At 42.2% G+C, this 18,618-nt stretch overlaps 1 protein-coding gene across 2 annotated transcripts in view; it reads right to left on the bottom strand.

The window, feature by feature from the left end:
• Positions 1-18,618, bottom strand: part of lman1 (lectin, mannose-binding, 1) — a 71,096-nt gene that overhangs the window by 51,399 nt on the left and 1,079 nt on the right. The gene's annotated exons all lie outside the window — the stretch shown is intronic.

The following is an 18,618-nucleotide window of genomic DNA, read 5'->3' as shown; positions in this document are numbered from 1 at the left end:
AAATTACAAACAGTAGAGGCCCAAGGACAGAGCCTGTGGAACACCACTCACCACTGACTTCCAGGCAGAATATTTTCCTTCTACTACCACTTTCTGTCTTCTGTTGGCCAGCCAATTCTGTATCCAGACAGCTAAGTTCCCCTGTATCCCATTCCTCCTGACCTTCTGAATGAGCCTACCATGGGAAACCTTATCAAATGCCTTACTGAAGTCCATATACACCACATCCACAGCTCGACCCTCATCAACTGTTCTAGTCATATCCTCAAAGGACTCGATAAGGTTTGAGAGGCATGACCTGGCCCTCACAAAGCCGTGTTGACTGCATTTAATCAAGCCACGCTCTTCCAGATGGTCATAAATCCTATCCCTCAGAATCCTTTCTAACACCTTGCAGACGACAGACGTGAGACTTACTAGTCTGTAATTGCCGGGGATTTCCCTATTTCCTTTCTTGAAGGGAGGAATTACATTTGCCTCTCTCCAGTCCTCGGGTACGTCTCCAGTGGAGAGTGAGGATGCAAAGATCTTCGCAAGTGGCGAAGCAATTGCATTTCTCGTTTCCCAAAGCAGCCGAGGACAAATCTGGTCCAGGCCTGGCGACTTGTCAATCTTAATGTTTGACAAGTTCTCAATGTGTCCAATGTTTAGAATATTCTCATTTGACAGATGCAATACTGGCCAAAAATATCACACAGGAAGAGGAAGAAAGCAAACAGTTTTTAAGTTTGATTCTTGCCAGGACAAAAATACAAAATATAGTTACATTCCCGCAAGATCAAGAGAGGTTTCATGCTCGACTGCTGTGGTGAAAGGCTTACAATATATCATCATTTGAAAATTAGGGTTCTAAAGTGTTTGAGGACCATTTGTAGTACACAAGTAACAGTGTTCCCTACCTCTGTATCAGACGGTTCAGGCTGAAGTCCTACTTGCTCCACAGATGTGTACATCTCTGTACACATTGGTTGAAAAATATCTGTAGATTTATGTTTGATTTGTGTTTCTATTCACCAAACATTAAATTTGGGGGGGGGGGGGGAGAAGGCAGGTTTCGTTTCAACTGAGTTTTGAGAATGGTGTAGGGTTGCCTAGAAATTTGCTTATAGGCATTAAAATAAGGATTTTATAACATTTGACATTAACAGTTCAGTGCTTAGAAACAGAGACAGAACAAAGAAAAATACTTGGGAAATCGCACAGCATACACTATGACAAGGAAGACAGGGAAAAAAAAAATGTTATTTAGAAGATCAGAGCCATCCCAGCGAGTGTATAGGTTTCTTACAGTGAGGGAGGAAGAGTGAGAGCCCAAACAAATGCAGGTTAGCCAGAAAAGGCCTGTCAATTTTGAGTTGTACTTCAGTAGTTTCCAAAACAAATATAGTCAGAAGATAAGCCCCGCATATCTTAAAGTCAGGAATACAAAAGCTCCAGAAACAACCAAGTGTGAAAGAGAAGTTTAAGGAACCATGTTAAGAAATAAATGTGCTGTATGAGCAGTTAGGGGTCTTGGGAAGCAAAAAGAAATATCTTGAATGAATTAATAAGTTTGTCTAAAGGAAACCCATAACAGCCATGCCAACTGATTATGGAAGTAGTCTTTGTGGCAAAAATGCACCCAAAATTGGTATAATCTTTTTTCTTGGAATTATGCACATCTTGCCAGTGTATTTCCAGATGATCTTTTAACCCAAACCGAAACCAACTCCTATTTCACCAGTACCATCTAAGCCAGTACATTGTGTTGATAAAATTAAAAAAGTGACCAAATCCGAGAACACTATAAATCTTTGGGCTCAGCTACTGCTCATTTTATCAGTGGGATTGGTGATTTTGAAATTCTGATGAAAAATGACTGTACAAAAAACAACTTTGGTAACAGTCTCACCAAGGAGAGGCAGACTGCACGCAGTGCAGATATTAAGATCACTTTTGTCGAAACGTATTGCACTTCCAAGCTGTATCCAGTGGTTCCTGTGGCATAATGGGAAATCACAGGAACCCTACAATATGGAGACAGGCCATTTGGCCCAATAAGTCCACATCACCTCTCCTAACAGCGTCCAACTAGAACCATTCCCCTACCCTTTCCTTGTAATCCAGCAGTTCCCATGTTTAATCCATCTAATTTACACAACCCTGGACACTATGGGCAAGTTGGCACGGCCAACCTGCTGAGCCTGCTCATCTTTGTACTACGGGAGGAAACTCACGCAAAGACAGGGAGAATGTGCAAACTCCACACAGTTGCCAGAGGGTGGAATTGAACCCGGATCCCTGGCACTGAGAGTCAGCAGTGCTAATCACTGACCCACCGTGCCGCCCACAGCGTCCCTACATCTGAACCAGGAGATCATGACTCAAATCCCACCTGCTCCAGTGTGTAATAACTTCACTGAACGGGCTGATTTGAAAAGATGTTCAAATTGTATCCACACATGGGATGTAGGAACCATTTAGTATTGATGAATTCAATTGAAAAGACAGGCACTTCTCCCACAATATCTCAAGTCTATTTGTTTATCCTCATGTTTTAGCCCTAAATGCTAATTTATTCCCAATTTGGATGTTATAACAAGACAAATGGCAGCAATGTTTGACCAGTTGTGTATAAAAACATACGGAAAAAAGAGAGTGGGAGTAATCTGTTCTTTGAACCTATTCTGCAATTCAGTACGATCGTCACTGCTCATTCAATTCAATAGCCTGTTCCTTATTTTCCCCATATTTTTTGATCCCTTATCCCCAAGTGCTACATCCATTTCCTTCTAAAACTGTAGAATATTTTGGACTCGACTGTTTACTGTTGTAGCAAATTCATTGGCTCACCACTCTGGCTGAGGAAACTTCTCATCTCAGTCCTAAATGGTTTAACAATATCTTTAGGCAGTGACTCCTGTTATGGACTCTCCCCATCAAGACCAGTTTGAATTTTACAACTTTTGCTGCAATCCCCTCTCATTCTTCTGAACTCCAGCAAATACAATCCTAACCAATTCAATGTATCCTCATTTGTCAGTCCTGCCATCCCAGGAATCAGAATGGTAAACCTCTGCTGTACTTCCTCTACAGCAATAACATCCACTCTCAGTTAAAGAGGCCAAAAAGCACAGAATATTCAAGGTTTGGTCTCACCAAGGCCCTGTATAATTGTGGCAAGACATCACTCTCCTCTACTCAAGTCATTTTGCTATGATGGGCATGTCCTGATTATTGCTGGTTTTATATTTTGGCTGCTTAAAGTTGTTTGGTTGTTACTTGCCAAAAAAACCCACAATGCCTACAAAATTTATTGACTTTTGACTTCAACCAAAAAATTCTAAATCAAAAAATAAACATTGGTTTGCTATCTCTTGACCTTTACAACAAAGCAAAGCACTCCAGCTACATGATAAAAATGTTGTAATCAAAGTATATCAATTATATTTCAAATTTTAAAATAGGAGAAAGTGTTGATTTTTCATTTATTCTTCAGTCTGGAAGTGTGTGCATTTTTGCCCCCATCTAATGGTTCAAAGATGGTGGGTGACCTGCCTTCTCTGATTATTGCAGTCTTGACATTTTCCCCCATACAGATGATGCAAAGTTGGAAATATTGTGCTCAAGTTGTTATGCCAAAGAATTGCATCAGTAGTGAAGAGTATCACAGTGAAACCTGCTTTGTTGTTAGGTGCGACTTGGACATGGAACAGAGTGGAATATTTGTTTCATGAACATAGAACAGTACAGCACAGTACAGGCCCTTCGGCCCACGATGTTGTGCCGTGGAATAATCCTAATCCAAAAATAAAATAACCTAACCTACATTCCCCTCACTGCTGTCAATGCACATGTCCAGCAGTCGCTTAAATGTCACTAACAACTCCGCTTCCACGACTACCACTGGTAAACTATTCCATGCGCTCACAACTCTCTGGGTGAAGAACCTCCCTCTGACGTCTCCTCTATACCTTCCTCCTAACACCTTAAAACAATGGCCCCTCGTGGCAGTCAATCCTGCCCTGGGGAAAAGTCTCATGCTCTGGCTGACCAGAAACAGAGTTTAAAATGTTTCTGATGAAAGGTCAATAATGTTTAAAATCAAAGTCTGACTCCGCACAGATACTTCTCGTGTTATCAATTTTCAATTCAGATTTCTAGTATGCAGAGTTCCTTGCTTCTCTGACATTTAGATTTGTGAAACAAACCGTTTGGATCAATATAATTTAGGTTTGTATATGGCTGAACAGATGCCAACATTAGTAATTCTTTATCCCAGCTCCTTCATTCAAATGGTGGGCCTTTTGTGACTTCATGAACTCCACTCAGCTTTCTAAGCTTCAAGTTAAACATGTGGGTTTAACGGGCTCAAAAATAATTATGTCTCAACACAAACAAATGTTAAGGGTTGTGGTGAAATGGGAACATTGGCTTTCCTTTGATTTACTGGGATTCCCAAATTTGTCATCAAACAGTGCAGGAAACTACGTGGTGGGTCAACTCGAACGTTCACATGTCACACTGAATGGTTAGTTGCACATCAAGTTAACTATTTCTAACTCATACAGAAGCATAGCACTTCATTAGGGAGTAAAGAAGAATTGTCTCTTACTTCCAAATCGCTGTGGTCAGTGTTGCTTCTCAATTTCTGGGTCACATTGACCCTGGGTTTCATTTTGGTAAAGGCCTTCAAGTTATTGGAGAAGGCCAGCATATAGTCCACCTCCATTCAGGGGATAGATCAATGCAATCACATTGTATGGGATTGCCACAAAAGGTTACTTTCAGGGCATGCTTAGTTTTCAGGCAAACTCAAATGGAGTGAAATGTTGACGTGACTTCAGGTTTTTATTTCCAGAAATCTTTTGTGAAGTCTATTTTTTGTTTTAAAATTTGTTCTAGTGATGTGGATATGCTGGCTAGGTCAACATTTAATGCTCATCCCTAATTGCCCTAGAGAAGGCAGTGGAGAGCTGTCTTTTTGAACTGCGGGAGACTTTGGGGTACAAGGACAGCCACAGCACTGTTAGGAAAGGAGTTGCATTATTTTGACCCAACAAGTGGAAATATGGTTCCAAGTCACAATGATACAAGGCTTAGCAGGGGTCTTGCAGGTGCTGTGCTTCTGTACTCACTGTTCTTGTCTTGGGACCACAGAATCACTTCAGTACAGAAAGAAGCCATTCAGCCCATTGAATGGACACTGCCCCTTCGAAGAGCACCCTACCCAGATCCAGTTCTCTAACATATCCCTGTAATCCTGCACTTACTACGGCCAATCCACTTGGCCCGCACGGCCCTGGACAAATTAGCATAATAAAGAGTCATCCAGACTCAAAACATTAACTTGCTTTGTCTCCATGGATACTGCCTGACCCGCTATGACTTCCAGTGTTTGTTTTTAAGGACAATTTAGCATGGCCAATCCACCGAACCTGCACATCTTCAGACTGTAGGAGGAAACTCACACACACATGGGGAGAATGTGCAAATTCCACAGTCACCCGTGTCCTTCCAGGTTTTTTCTTTCTATTCATTTGTGGGACATGGGCATTGCTGGCTGGCCAGTATTTATTGCCTGTCACTAGATAATCATGGTGGTGGTGATGAACTACCTTCTTGCACCACTGCAGTCCACCTGCTGTAGGTCGATCCACATTGCCATTAGGCATGAATTCCAGGACTCTGACCCAGTGACCAAAAAAGGAATGGCAATATGTTTTCAATTCAGGATGGTGAGTGTTTTGGAGGGGAACATGGAGGTGGCGGTGTTCCCATAGGTCTGCTGCCTTTGTCCTTCTTGATGGAAGTGGCCATGGGTTTGGAAGGTGCTGTCTTAGGATCTTTGGTGACTTTCTGCAGTGCATCTTGTAGATAGAAACAGCAGTGTGTACTGAGTGTTGATGGTGGAGGGAGTGGATGATCGTGGGCAAAGGGCTAGACCCGAAATGTCAGTCTTCCTGCTCCTATGATGCTGCTTGGCCTGCTGTGTTCATCCAGTTCTATCAAGTGGGCTGCTTTTTCCTGAATGGTTTCAGGCTTCTCGAGTGTTGTTGGAGCTGCACCCGTCCAGACAAGTGGGGAGCATTCCATCACACTCCTGACTTGTGCCTGGTAGATAGCGGACAGGCTTTGAGGAGTCAGGTGGTGAGTTACTCGCTGCAGTATTCCTAGCTTCTGACCTGCTCTTGTAGCCAGTGTTTATGTGGTGAGTCCAGTTGAGTTTCTGGTCAGGATATTGATAGTGGGGAATTCGGTGATGGTAACACAATTAAATGTCAAGGCACAGTGGTTAGATTGTCTCTTATTGGTGGTGATGATAGCCTGGCATTTGTGTGGCATGAATGTCACTTGCCACTTGTCAGCCCAAGCCTGGATATTATCCAGATCTTGTTGCATGCAAACAAACTGCTTCAGTATCTGAGGAGCCACGAATGGTGCTGAACAGTGTGCAATCATCAGCTAACATCCTCACTTTTGACCTTATGATAAATAGAAGGTCACTGACGAAGCAGCTGAAGCTGGTTGGGCCACGGACACTACCCTGAGAAGTCCTGCAGAAATGTGCTGGAGCTGAGATGATTGACCATCATCAACCACAACCATCATACTGTGTCAGGTATGACTCCAACCACCAGAGAGTTTTCCCCCTGATACCCAGCACTTCCAGCTTTTCTAGGGCTTGTTGATGCCACATTTGGTTAAATGCAGCCTCGATGTCAAGGGCTGTCACCTTCACCTCACCTCTCGAATTCAGGTCTTTTGTCCTTGTTTGAACTAAGGCTGTAATGAAGTCAGGAACTGAGTGGCCCTGGCAGAACCCAAACTGGGTGTAAGGTTATTGCTGAGCAGGCAATGCTTGACAGCACTGTCAATGATACCTTCCATCACTTTGCTGATGATTGAGAGTGGATTGATGTGGTGGTAACTGGCTGGGTTGGATTTGTTCTGCGTTTTGAGTACAGGACATACTTGGGAAATTTTCCACATTGCTGGGTAGATACCAGTGATGTAACTGGACTGGAACAGCTTGGCTAGGCAAGCGACAAATTTTGGAGCACAAGTCTTCAGTACTATTGTCAGAATGCTGTCAGGGCCCATAGCCTTTGCAGTATCCAGTGTCACCAACCGTCTCTTGATATCATGTGGAGTGAATCAAATTGGCTGAAGACTGTAATGAAGACCACAGGAAGCAGTGGTGATGGATCATCCACTTGGTACGTCTGGCTGAAGATCGTTGTGAATGCTTCAGCCTTATCTTTTGCACTGATGTGCTGGGCTCTTCTATCATTGAGGAAGGGGATATTTGTGGAGCCTCCTCTTCCAGTGAGTTGTTTCATTGTCCATGTGGCAGGACTACACAGCTTAGAACTGATCTGTTGGTGTGGGATTGTTTAGCTCTGCCTATCACTTGCTGCTTTCGCTGTTTGGTGTGCAAGTAGTCCTGTTTAGTGATTTCTCCAGGTTGATACCTCATCTTCAGGTATGCCTGGTGCTGCTCCTGGTATGCTCTCCTGCACTCTCCATTGAACCAGGGTTGATCCGCTGGCTTGGTGGTAATGGTTGAGTGTGGGATATGCTGGGCCATGAGATTACAGATTGTGCTGGAGTACAATTCTGCTATTGCAGGTGGCCCACTGCACCTCATGGATGCCTGGTCTTGAGTTGCTAGATCTGTGTGAAGTCAGTCCCATTTTGCACGGTGATAGTGCCACACAACACAATGGAGCTTGTTCTCAATGTGAAGGTGGGACTTCGTCTCCAGAAAGACTGTGCGACTGTCACTCTTACTGATTCTGTCATGCACAGAAACAAGTGCAGCTGGCAGATTAGTAAGGATGAGGTCAAGTCTGTTTTTCCCCTCTTGCTGGTTCATTCACCACCTGCCTCAGACCCAGTCTAGCAGCTATGTCCTTTAGAACCTGACCAGCTCAAATCTGCAGTACTGCTGCTGAGCCACTGTTGGTGGTGGACATTGAAATCCCTCACCCAGAGTACATTTTGTGCCCTTGTCGTCCTCAGTGCTTCCTCTATGTGTCGTTCAACATGGAGAAGTACTGATTCATGAGCCAAGGGAGGACAGTATGTGGTAATCAGCAAGAGGTTTCTTTGTCCATGTTTAAGCTGAAGCCATGAGACATCATGGGGTCCAGAGTCAATGTTGAGGACTCCTAAAGCAACATCCTTCTGACTGTATATCACTGGGCCACCAGTGAGACGGGACATATCCAGGGATGGTGATGGTGGTGTCTGGGACATTGCCTGTGAGGTATGAATCTGTGAGCATGACTATTTCAGACCATTGCTTAACTAGTCTGTGAGACAGCTCTCCAAATTTGGGCACAAAACTCCAGATGTAAGTAAGGAGAACTATGCAGGGTTGACAAAGTTGTTCCTGCTGCTGTCTTTTCCGGTGCCTAAGCCAATGCCAGGTGATCCATCAATTTCACTTCTTTGAGACTTTGTAGTGATTGTTACAACTGAAAGGCTGGCTAGGCTATTTCTGAGGGCAATCAAGAGGCAACCAGGCTGCTGTGGGTCTGGGTCACATGTAGGCCAAACCAGATGAGGGTGGCAGATTTCCTTCCCTGAAGGACATTAGTGAGCCAGATGGGTTTTTCCCGACACTTGGCAATGATTTCATGGTGATCAGTAGATTCTTCATTCCAGACTTTTTAAAAATTATTAAATTCAAATTCCAGGATCTGCCACAGTGGGATTCAAACCCAAGTGTCGAGAAGATTAGTTGGGTTTCTGGATTAATAGTTTAGCAATAATGCCACGAGAACATCGCCAACCCCTCTGTGGTAGCTGGTAGAGGTCATCGATGGAGAAGACATTGGAAGAAAAGCACATTGTATTCCTGTTCGAGGTAAACTCACCTTGGAGGTAGGAAATAAGACAGATGATCTTTTTTCCCCCAGGATCTATCTAGTGTGTTACCTGGCCCTGAAGAGTGGCAATAAATTGGTCTGAGGTGTTGCTTTGAAAGCCAGGAGATGTTATTTACCTTACCTGGCATCCAAATATCAACTGTGATTTATCATCTGAAAATAAAGCAGGTTGAAAAAAGGATAGTATGATGTACATAAAGCGCTGCTTACAAGAGAGCTTCAAATTGAATGTTTAATATCAGCCAATCAGATACTGGTCAGTAAGAAAATTTCCTTGCCCGCAAAGAAAAAAAAAGAAAATCAGTGATTCACTTAGTTTCCAAAATAATATTTTGTAGTTGCTTACTTTTGGCAATTGTTTAACTTTTGTGCATTGAAATTCCACCATGATAGTCTTAAATTTTGAACTAATTCCTCTTAATCAGAAGCCGAGATCACTATGCAGGAAGAGAACCATTATGCTACTCTCCCACATAAATGTCTTTGAAATTTAAAAGACTTTACATTTCTAAATCACATTTGGAGTTACAGAACATGATTAGTGATAAAAGTTTGCAAAAACACCAATTTAAGGAATAAACCAACATTTATACTGGGTGACAGAAAAATACTGATGGTGGAGTCCATTTGCCACCAATCAGCACTCTCTTCTTGTGCAGTATAAATGTCAGTTCTCCACTTCAATTTTTGCATATTGTTCTGACAAGTGCAAGAAAATCTTCCAGAAAGTGTGTAATTCTTATTGAGTGTAACATATGGGAACCTACCAACACCAGGCCAATAAATACTCAGATTAGAACATTTCAATTACTTATTAAATGGTTATACAACAGCCAGCATTTGACTTCTCATGAACTAACAACAATTCCAGAAGGAGCATACTTCTCAAATATGAAAATGTTTTCACGTCACTGAGGAACAATTATTACAATTGAAACATCAGGCAAAATAAAGAAAATCATCAGCTCCCTCTCTTCCAAACTACATGACTGTATTGCTCCTGTGCCTGCATGAAGTTCTTCACACAAATGTCAGCACACGAGTTTCTCAATTTTACCAGATAAGACACAGATGAACTATTACAGTTATTGTAGCAAAGAACAAAGAAAATTACAGCACAGGAACAAGTCCTTCAGCCCTCCAAGCCTGCACTGAACCAGATCCCCTATCTAAACTTGTTGCCTATTTTTCAATGATTTGTAACCTTCTGCTCCCTGTCCATTCATATATCTGCCTAGATACATCTTAAATGACGCTATCGTGCCCACCTCTACCACCTCTGCTGGCAACGCGTTCCAGGCACCCATCACCCTCTGCGTAAATAACTTTCCATGCATATCTCCCCTAAGCTTTTCCCCTCTCTCCTTGAAAATCATGACCCCTAGTAATTGAGTCCCCCACCCTGGGGAAAAAGCTTCTTGCAATCCACCCTGTCTATACCCCTCATGATTTTGTAGCCCTCAATCGGGTCCCACCTCAACCTCAGTCTTTCTAATGTAAATAATCCTAATCTACTCAACCTATCTTCATAGCTATTGCCCGCCATACCAGGCAACATCCTGGTGAACCTACTCTGTACCCTCTCCAAATCATCCACATCCTTTTGGTAATGCGGCGACCAGAACTGCACACAGTACTCCAAATGTGGTTGAACCACAGTCCTACACAATTGTAACATGACCTGCCAACTCTTGTACTCAATACCACATCCAATGAACGAAAGCATACTGTATGCCTTCTCAACCACTCTATCGACCTGCGTTGCCACCTTCAGGGTACAATGGGCCTGAACACCCAGATCTCTCTATGCATCAATTTTCCCCACGGCTTTTCCATTTACCGTATAGTTTGCTGTTGAATTGGATCTTCCAAAACGCATCAACTCGCATTTGCCTGGATTGAACTCCATCTGCCATTTCTCCGCCCAACTCTTCAATCTATCTATATTCTGCTGCATTCTCCAACACTCCCCTTCACTATCTGCTACTCCACCAATGTTAGTGGCGTCTGCAAACTTGCTAATCAGACTATCTATACTTTCCTCCGGATCATTTATGTATATCACAAACACCAGTGGGCCTAACACGGATCCCTGTGGAACACCACTGATCACGGTTCTCCATTTTGAGAAACTCCTTTTCACTACAACTTGTCGCCTGTTGCCCAGTCAGTTCTCTAACTAGTACACCCTGGGCCCCGTATGACTTCACTTTCTCCCTCAGCCTACCACGCGGAACCTGATCAAATGCCTTCCCAGAGTCCATGTATATGACATCTACAGCCCTTCCCTCATCAACTTTGTCACTTCCTCAAAGAATTCTATCAAGTTAGCAAGACATGACCTTCCCTGAACAAAACCATGCTGCCTATCACGAGTGAGCCCATTTTCTTCCAAATGTAAATAGATCCTATCCCTCAGTATCTTCTCCAGCAGCTTCCCCACCACTGACGTCAGGCTTACTGGTTTATAATTATCTGGATTATCCTTGTTACCCTTTTTAAACAAGGGTACAACATGAGCAGTTCTCCAGTCCTCTGGGGCCTCACCCATGCTCAAGGATGCTGCAAAGATTTCTGTTAAGGCTGCAACTATTTACTCTCACGCTTCCCTCAGCAACCTGGGATAGATCCCATCCGAATCTGGGGACTTGTCCACCCTAATGCCTTTTAGAATGCCCAATATTTCTCCCCTCTTTATGCCGACATGACCTAGAGTAATCAAAATCTATCCCTAACCTCAACATGTCATGTCCCTCTCCTTAGTGAATACCAATGCAAAGTACTCATTAAGAATCTCACTCATTTTCTTTGACTCCTCGCATAACTTCACTCCTTTGTCCTTCAGTGTGCTCCTTATGTATGAATAAAAGGATTTGCGATTTTCCTTAACCCTGCTTGCTAAAGATGTTTTGTGATCCCTTTTAGCCCTCTTCATTCCTCGTTTCAGATTGGTCTTACTTTCCCAGTACTCTTCTAAAGTTTTGTCTGTTTTCAGTCACCTAAACCTTATGTATGCTTCCTTTTTCCTCTTTGCTAGTCTCACTATTTCACCTGTCATCCATGGTTTCGTAACCTTGTCCTTTCTATCCCTCATTTTCACAGGGACATGTTGATTAGAAATCAGGACAGACCTCTCTTTAAAAGCCTCCAACATATCAAGTGTGGATTTACCCTCAAACACCTGCTCCCAATCCACATTCCCCAGCTCCTGCTATAGGTGGCCTTCCCCCAATTCAGCACTCTTCCTTTCGGGCCACGCTCATCTTTGTCCATCAGTATTCTAAAACTTACGGAATTGTGATTACTTTTTCCAAAGTAATCCCCTATTGAAACTTCAACCACCTGGCCGGGCTCATTCTCATTACTGCCAGGTCCAGTATGGCCCCTGCACGAGTTGGAATATTTACATACTGCTCGAGAAAATCCTCCTGGATTCTCCTTACAAATTCCGCCCCATCTAAACCCCTAACACTAAGTGAATCCCAGTCAATGTTGGGAAAGTTAAGACCTCCCATCACCACCATGCTGTTGCTCCTACATCTTTCCATAATCTGTTTACATATTTGTACCTCTATTTCAGGCTCGCTGTTAGGAGGCCTGTAGTACAGCCCCAATGTTGTTACTGCGCCCTTCCTATTTCTGAGTTCTGCCCATATTGCCTCACTGCTCAAGTCCTCCATAGTGCCCTCCTTCAGGAACAGCTGAGATATGCTCTTTGACCAGTAATGCAACTCCTCCACCCTTTTTACCTCCTTCTCTATCCCATCTGAAGCATCTATATCCTAGGATATTTTGTTACCAATCTTGCCCTTTCCTCAACCAAGTCTCAGTAATAATAACATCGTACTCCCAGGTACTAATCCTAGCCGTACGTTCATCTGCCTTACCTACTACACTTCTTGTGTTAAAACAACTGTATCTCAGATCACCTGTCCCTTTGTGTTCATCATCTGCTCTCTGCCTACTCTTCCGCTTAGTCACATTGACTTCATCATCTAGTTCCTTACAGGCTTTAGTTACTACCTCCTTACTGTCTGCTAATGTCCTCATCTCATTATTTTTCCAAGTTAAACAGGCAGGAGGATCTATGGAGAGTGGAGGGTAAAGCAGGGTCGTGAAACGGTAAACTGTCAGCTCAGCGCAAAATAATCTCTTGACGTTATGATGTGCAGATAAACCCAGTTAATTAAAACTGTAGTCATTTATACATTTCAACTACTAAATTCCTACACTGTAATGTCAGTCACATTACCAAACTCTAATTACTGGATGACAAAAAAAATGGAAAATTATAGTTCAAGACTTACTAGGAATAGTCACACATTGCTATTTCAAAATGGAATCTCCAAAGGAATTCTACATTGATTTAAATCTATAGGTCTTGAACAGACTGGGGCGTAGTATACAGAAAAGCAAGTATTCCTATGTCATGTATTTTGTTTTCTATTTTTTGGCATACTGTCAGGCTATACATTTCACTGTGTAAGTTTGGCTTCCTGCGTGATAACACCAGGAATCACTGCCATAAACTAAATCTTCATGGACATGAAAAAAAAACACATTTCGAGCCACAAGTGTTTTCTGCAGTATGCATCACAGGTACACTGTCTCCACACTAGCTACCTCAGCACCGTGTTTGAGCTGAATTTTGATTTGTGCAGTTTCAGTCAGGTTGCTGTTAAAACTACATTATTAATTATTAATAAATCCTTAACACAGCAGGCATCTGGTTTTTAGCAGCCAGCTGAAAGTTAAATGAGTGATAGTTTCATAGAACCATGGAAGTATTATGGTGTAGGAAGCCATTCAGCCTGTTACATGAGCATCATTATCAAGTGCCAATTTCCTGCTTTTTCCCCAAACTTGCACATTATTTGGGCTAAAAAATAACACCCAATGTCCTCTTGAATGCCTTGCACAGATCAAAAGGCTTGAGGCTGAAATCTCAGATTACCACAGCACTGCACAGTAAACAAACTAAGAGAAAGTTGGACTTGGTGGTACAAAAAGGTTGCAAAACAAATATTCAAGATAAGCTAATTGAAGAACAGTTTAATTGTGAATCCTTTGTGCAAATTCAGGGCCATAAGAAAACGAGAAGACCACTTGCAACACGGGCAAACAGCGGTGTGTGAAATCAATGAACAGTCAACATGTTATCATGCTAATGCAGCACTTACAACAACCACAATCTGTCAAATTAATTTACTTATGAAATAATAAAAACTCATGTAAGACAGCTTAAACAATACCTGTTTTAAGATGGCCAGATTTAATTGACTGCACTCTGTGATTAACTCTTAGACAGGAATGCCAATATCAGAGATCCAGGGTGAAATTTTCAAGGATTAAAATAAACACCCCAAACTACAATGATAGATTCCTCACAGGTTTAAAGCTTGATCTGTAATGATGTCTGGTGGGCAAACAGTGATCACAATACTAGACTTAGGACTAAGAAAGCAGTGGTTCACATTTCAATCCAATGAAGCTTAACATTGCAAGTAAACACACTAAACTCAGTAATTTATGGACTTGCACCAGAAAAAAAGACAATGTCAGTTGGCTGTCAAAAATCTTGGGAAGGTGAGTAGTCTTTCAAGGAAGAAAAATCTTTCACATTTGCTCAATCCAGTTTATGTCAAATCACTTTCCACACATCACAGCAGGACAAATTCCACCTACCCAAGAGGACAAGATTTCAAAACCTACCACGGTAGCTCAGGAATTTTAGATTTTTTTTAAGTAATTGAATTTATTAGTGGTAATGGTGACCATATGTTCAGCAGTGTCCTTTCGAGAATAAAAATGTAGCCTTGCCTACATACAGCTCCAAAACCCATCTTAACTAAACTCTGAAATGACCTAGCAACCCACGTTGTAATCAAATGAAGATTCACTACCCCTTCTTAAAAATAGTCAGTGATAATAAATGCTGATTTTGCTAATCATGTTCACACACCTCAAATGAAACTAAGATAACTACCATTAAGCAACATTACCACAATCAAAAGTACAAAACAGTAGGACCCAATAGCAATGTCACTATCTCCGGGCCAAACGACCTGGGTTCAATCCACCCATTCTGGAGGTATGTCATAATATGTCTGAACAGTCAATTTAAAAAAAATCTGAACCAAAATGGCAAATAGCGTAAATAGTTAAAGATTGAATTGTTTGGGTTCTGCCAGATTCACCAAGCCCCCTTAGCTCACTACAACAACGGGCCCAAACACAGGCAAAAGAGATTTGAATTCCGGATAAGGATGCAACTTCTACTGACATCAAGCTTGATGCTGAATGTGGTAATAAGGACCAGGAACAGAAGTTGCTGGAAAGGCTCAGCAGGTCTGGCACCACCTTTGAAAACAAAAAATCAGAGTTAACGTTTCGGGTCTGGAGGCCTTTCCTCAGAACTGAGGCCCCAAACCCCAGTCCTGAGGAAGGGTCTGTAGACCCAAAAGGTTAACTCTGATTTTTCCTTCACAGATGCTGCCAGACCTGCTGAGCTTTTCTAGCAACTCTGTTTCTGGTCCCGATTTACAGCGTCCGCAGTCCTTTCTGTTTTTAATGTGGTAATAAGGAACCCTACTAATTGGGGGCCAGATGGAAAATGTCTCCAATGGCTGGAGTCATGACTGACACCAACAAAAGTTGAGTCATCTCAGCCACAGGAAATCCAGACAATGTCCTATGTCAACGATTTTCAGATGCTTCAATGACCCTCCCCTTCAGTGCAAGGCCAGAACAGGGATTTTAGACAATGGCAGTATGGCCTGTCATTGATGCTTGGACTCCTTCACAAAGTTGTAGAAATGTTTCCCACTGTAAATCCTCTCAACAGAGACTCAGAACTGAGACACTACCTTACATAGAGGTGGGGAAGGCTGTGAAATCTCAAGAAATCACAGACATGGACATCGATGTACATCTGGCACAGTAATATCAGACCATGACTGTCTTCAACAAGACAGAGCGCAATTACCTCCCCTGATGTTCCACAGATTTACCACTGCCTTGTACTACAATTGATCAAAAGTGACCTGGACTAGTCACACCTACGCTGTGACTGCAAGAACAACTCAGAGACCGAAGGTTAGAGTTTTTCAAGTCAACTGCACAGAGAAAGGCCCTTTGACCGACTGGGTTTGCACATCATTAACAACCTAAGTATTCTAGTCAAAAAAACAGTGTATGGACTCAAGGGTTAGAGGACTGAACACTGCTCCATATTCATATGTATCATTGCAATCTTTCTTAGTGCTGTAACCCTTCAAAGTATTTAATTCTGGTATCTGGTAAAGTTACTGCAGGCATATGATCCTTGGGCCCCTCACGATGTTCTCGAAATCTTCCCCACCGTTAATCCTCTCAATGGATTTTTTTCAATACTTCATTTACCCATTTCTGATCTGTTTATTTGACCTTTCAATTGCATTAATTCTCTCTCCTCTATCTGGGCAATTTTTAGTTCCCATTATTTGCAGTAGACTTCACAGAAAGCAGGTAATGCTAAGTCAGCATCAGTTTTGCCCTTCTCCAGATTTCTTTTTACCTATTTTTCCATTATTCCAGTAAGTCAAGGTCTACCCCATTCCACATTCCCTATCCCTGATCTGCCAGTATACTCCCATATACCCAACATCAGAAACCTAGTTGGCTATTTGAGACAAAAATGAAATGTTGGAAATATGTAACAGAGCAGACTGCATTTAGGAAGAAAAGAGTTGTTTTAGGCCAATGGCCTTACATCAGAAATCCTATTTGAGTCTGGCTAAGACCCAACATCATCATGAATGCACTCTATACATGTAGCAGAAAATACAGATTTACCATCCTAAAGAAGTGCAAAGAAGCATCAAGTTATCATTAAATCGCCTTGATTTATAACAAAATTGTAGTCACATCGTCACTATGCAACTGAATATGTTAGCAACTGTTTATTTATTATCTATGCTCTGGCTGTACTTGATGGCCTTGTTTACATCAAGTTTTGATATATTATTTAACTAACAAATTAAATGCAATTTTACCGCATGATTTCAAACTCCTATCAATTTATATTCAGGACAACATGCTTTTTAAACACCTAGAATATAACATTCATTATTTTGTCACTGTTTAGATGATAAAACAGCTTTATAACATTTTTTTTTAAACTTTCTTTACACAAATCATTAATTACCATGTGTTGAAAGTTTGGAATGTTTTATCAGGTGGTCATGGAAGGAGGTGAATTCCACTCCCATTGTCCTCTGAAAACAAGCCATCAACATGTATCTCAACATTGAGGTATACAAGATAATGAGAGGCATAGATAGAGTTGATAGCCAGAGACTATTTCCCAGGGCAGAAATGGCTAACACGAGGGGTCATAGTTTTAAGCTGGTTGGTGGAAAGTATAGAGGGGATGTCAGAAACGGGTTCTTTACACAGAGTTGAGAGAGCATGGAATGCGTTGCCAGCAGCAGTTGTGGAAGCAAGGTCATTGGGGTCATTTAAGAGACTGCTGGACATGCATATGGTCACAGAAATTTGAGGGTGCATACATGAGGATCAATGGTCGGCACAACATCATGGGCTGAAGGGCCTGTTCTGTGCTGTACTGTTCTATGTTCTATGTATTCAAACAAGATTACATCCAAAGCCCGTTGGTTCCCACTTCAACAACCTTGAGCATCCCCCTCCAAAACATTTGCTAAAAGTATTAGCTTTAAAGGCTCAGACTCTGGAGAAGTGGCAAGATTGGGGGAAACAGGATCTGAGATTGACAAGTTCTCATAGCTTCAGAGTCTCAAATGAATGCATGGGATTTTGGGAGTTGTGTGATGGAATCTTCCAAGGATTTTTGGGGGCAAACCTAACCACCGCATCCCTGTATTTTGATCCTTTGCTCACATGACCACACTCATTCTATAATGCAGGGACCAAAACAGTTCACAGTATACCAGCTATAAAACTGTCCATGCAAGAAATACAAGGAGTACGCCTGAAGCCTGCTCCACTGTTTGATATCATTGATTACAGCTGATCTTCTGCCTCAAATTCCACTTTCGCCCCCACTCATTCCCCTCGATTCACAACAAAAGAGATCTGTTTATCGCAGCCTGAAATACATTCTATAAATGAGGCATCAACAACCCACTGGCTACAGCTTTACCATCCTCGGTGAATGAATTTTTCACCTCAGTCCTAAAAAAAATCAGTTTCTTATGTCTATGACACCAGGTTCTAGGTTCCTCAGATAGAGGAAAGAACCGCTTAGTATTCACCCTGTCAAGTCAAACATATAATCCCATAATTTTCAATGAGATAACTTCTTATTAGTCTAAATTCAATGAACATAGGCTTTTCTACTTAAGCCACTTACCACAAAGAACAGAGGAACTATTATAGAATCCCTACAGTGTGGAAACAGGACCTTCAGCCCAGCAAGTCCACACCAATCCTCAGAACATCCAATCCAGACCCATCTCCCCACAGCCCACCTAATCTAAACATCCTTGAACACAATGGGCAATTTAGCATGGCCAATTTACCTAACCTACACATCTTTGGACTATGGGATGAAACCAGAGGACCTGGAGGAAACCCACACAGAAATAGGGAGAACATGCAAACTTCACACAGACAGTTGCCCAAGGGTGGAATCAAACCCAGGACCCTGGCACTGAGCCACTGTGCCACCCCAACTATTCTGTTGAGCTTTCACTGTACTGCTTCCAATGCAAGTACATCCTTC

The sequence above is a fragment of the Stegostoma tigrinum genome, chromosome 1 (genome assembly GCF_030684315.1).
Source record: "Stegostoma tigrinum isolate sSteTig4 chromosome 1, sSteTig4.hap1, whole genome shotgun sequence".
Classification (NCBI taxonomy): Eukaryota; Metazoa; Chordata; class Chondrichthyes; order Orectolobiformes; family Stegostomatidae; genus Stegostoma; species Stegostoma tigrinum.
The sequence above is the reverse complement of the archived record's forward strand: the minus strand, read 5'-3'. Positions and strand labels throughout refer to the sequence as shown.